This window comes from Hipposideros armiger, unplaced genomic scaffold, assembly GCF_001890085.2.
Source record: "Hipposideros armiger isolate ML-2016 unplaced genomic scaffold, ASM189008v1 scaffold_177, whole genome shotgun sequence".
NCBI lineage: Eukaryota > Metazoa > Chordata > Mammalia > Chiroptera > Hipposideridae > Hipposideros > Hipposideros armiger.
Genome location: NW_017731527.1, coordinates 1593005 through 1596495, shown reverse-complemented (window position 1 = coordinate 1596495; position 3491 = coordinate 1593005). Strand labels below are relative to the sequence as shown.

Sequence of the window (3491 nt, the reverse complement as noted above, 5' to 3'; positions counted from 1 at the left end):
TGCCTTTAGGCAAAATCTAAATTAAAGAGTACTATGTTTAGAAATACTACACATCTAGATAGCAGAAGTATAAAATCATTTTGTTTGGCAAGATTTTCCTACTTCATCTTCTTGATGTGTAGATATCTATGTGAAATAAGTCAGTCATTATTCATTAACTATGTGACAAAATCTTTGTGCATTCCTATCAGACAGTCCACTGAATTTACTGATTAGACTTACTAGGGCTTTCTTTTGAAAGCTTCTCACTTATAATTTTCAAAAAGGTAAAATCATGCTCTTCCCTTTTGCAGCCATCGCAGAAGCACCAGCAGCCAAAATGAAGTTCAACCCTTTTGTGACTTCTGACCAGAGCAAGAACCATAAAAGACATTTCAATGCACCTTCCCACGTTCACAGGAAGATTATGTCTTCTCTTTCCAAAGAGCTGAGACGGAAGTACAATGTTCCATCCATGCCCATCCGAAAGGATGATGAAGTTCAGGTTGTCCTAGGACACTACAAAGGGCAGCAAATTGGCAAAGTAGTCTAGGTTTACAGGAAGAAATACGTCATCTACATTGAACGAGTGCAGCGGGAAAAGGCTAACGGCACAACAGTTCATGTGGGCATTCACCCCAGCAAGGTAAAGCTGGGCAAAGACTGCAAAAAGACCCTTGAACGGAAAGCCAAATCTCGCCAAGTAGGAAAGGAAAAGGGCAAATATAAGGAAGAAACAATTGAGAAGATGCAGGAATAAAGTAATTTTATATACAACAGTTTTCATTAAAAACTGTTAAAAAAAAGGTAACATCATGACTCTCATAAAATAAACATGGGCCAAAGGTTTTATTTAACTCATTAATTAATTGAGGGAACCAATAAGATGTTATAAGCAATTCAAAGGAGAATTGGGGCAATGAAATGCTTAAATTAATTTGCTAATAAATGCAAAACTGCTTGATTTTCTATACAACAGCAATAGGTAATATTTTGTATTATCTTTTCTATGGGGCAGAAATCAATTTTAGCTTTTCTTACTGGGCCATATTGATTTGGACCACTGTCATTTTTTAATAAGCTACCTGCTACTCTTACAGAGCTGTAAAATTGCCTGATCAACAGAAAGCCAGTTAAAGCTATACACACTTAGAGAATCAGATAAAAACCAGAGTGCCCACTAAAAAGGTATCCAGTAATCAGTCTCCTTTGCCAATTTGGGCAATTTTTGTGGTTTGTTTTTTTTTTCACTGAAAGGGTATCTAATTTTGGAATGTAATCTTGATATTTAACCTTTTCCAGGTTTTTTTCTCAGTAGCGGAACCTATTACCATTTATTAAAAAATATTACCCAACAGTATGATTAATTTTTTAAGGGTATAAGTTTTTGATGGGCAACAGATTGGTCCGGGATTTAATTAGGTGCCAGAATCATTCAATTTAGGAGGGAACTCTTTTAGGAATGTTTCACTCTGTGGCTTTTCTGAGCTTAATCCTTTTAAGTCAAAGCTATACCTTGTTTTCTCTGTTTCTCTATCCATGAAGGATCCATGATCTGGTTTAAACTACAGGTCCAATGCCCAGATTACATTCAAAGCTATTTCCAGTTCCCATGATCAGAAACTCATTCTATTTCCTCCTTAACTTCCATATTCAAAAGTTCTTTTAGCACTATTGTTCTTGTGCCACAGTAAATTTCTTTGCTGTTAAAAAGAGCCAAGAGTAAGAGTGAAACAGAAGTTTAGACAGATTTTCTCTGACAGTGTATGTCAATGGTTCTCTTACTCCCTGATGAAAGCCGGTAGTAGTTCCACTTTTTGAGGTGGCGGTAATGGGTAGGTACATTGCATTACCACCATATGTGATGAACTTATTATTTTACAGACTAATCTTATTCTATACTTGGCAACCTGAAGAATGACATGCCAGATCATTCACCAAGTATAGAAATATGGTTAATTGTTCCTTGAAGCTACTTTCAAACATAGTTAAATCAGACTCTGTACAAATCAAACATACTTTCATGTTCTGTTACTTAGCAGTATAATCAAAGGTAGGTTAAAGGTAGGTAAGAATAAAGGTAAGGGACCCAATTAAATGGCTAATTCAATAGTCCAGGTAATATAATGATAGTCTGAAAATTCAGCGGTTGCTATAGGGAAGGAAAGCAGGGACAGTTAGAAAGCATAATTAGCAGGATGTGATTATTTGGTGTGAGAGAGAAAGCAGGGTCTAAGTTTACTCAAAAGTTTCAGTAATCAGGATCTCTGTAGACAGAGGTTTCATTAACTGAAGTTTTCTACATAAATAGTAGGTATGGGAAGCAGGAGATGGTCTGAAATTTGGCATTGATCATGTTGTGTTTAAGGCACTACTAATTATTCTGGAAGGGAGGTTCAGGGTCTAACCTGGAAATACCCAGTTTGGGCTAATGAACATATATGTTTTCATCAAAATGGTGAGTGATGATATTGCCAAAGAGGCTGTGAACATGGAACAAAAAGACTGATCATTCAAGGGCAGAAATCTTATGACAGAGCCATAAGCGAGACTAGGAAGGATAAATTAGGAGGCCACTGCAGAACTGTGAAGAGGTAGGTTAGTGTCAATTGAGTCATTGGAAAGACTGCTTAGAATTGAGTACCTTGAATATACATATATCTATATCTGTATCATCTATATCTATATCTATATACTGAAAGCAAAGAACCAATAAAAATTGGAGAAGTTAAATATATAGGAGAGAGAAGATAAACTTGAAGGACAAAGGCCCTAGAATAGATGGAGGATGATGGGTAGAGATAAGTTGTTTAACTTGTACAGGGTGAGGACACCCTCATATTCTGATCCTGGAGGAAGAAAACAAAAGCATATACAGATATAAATCATTTTGTAGAAATGATTTGTAGCTGAGTTAGAACCTCAATTTTGTTTCAAAATGCATATGGAGCTACACATGTGGGAACGGACATTGTGTATAAAGCCCAAAACTAAAGGTGCTGAACAGAAAGGAAAAAGTAACTGACCAATAAAAATATAGTGGTTAAGTGTTTCTGTAGTCCACCAGAAATGGAATTTAGTTAATGTACAATGGCCCAAATCTAGTCAAGTCCATATTTTTCTCTAGTAGTAGCAGACATGTGTATCAAGAGGTTGAGAGTACTTGTGAGAATGAGGGCTAGTGATTAACTAAGTGTCTAGGTAATTCAAGATGAGGCTAATATAATGGGTGATAAAGGATCATGGAACTCTGTGAGGTCAAAGAGCAGGTGAGGGTATGAAAGATATATAATGTTAGGAGATGGGGATTTTGAGGTTTAGAATTTCTGTTGAGACACACGTGTGTGTGCGTGCGCTTGTGTGTGTGTGTGTGTGTGATAAGAAGGTTCTGAATGAAATCTTTGATACAAGAGAAAAGTAGAATTGAGCTGAAGTTGACTGGGTTCACAGCAGTAAGAATCTGTGAAATTGTATAAGTAGGTTCTTCTTCTGGACTTTGAAATTGCCATAAT

General features: G+C 36.4%; 1 pseudogene; it reads left to right on the top strand.

The window, feature by feature from the left end:
- Positions 1 to 319: 319 nt before the first annotated feature.
- LOC109387995 (60S ribosomal protein L26-like) lies at positions 320 to 740 on the top strand (annotated as a pseudogene).
- Positions 741 to 3491: the final 2751 nt, after the last annotated feature.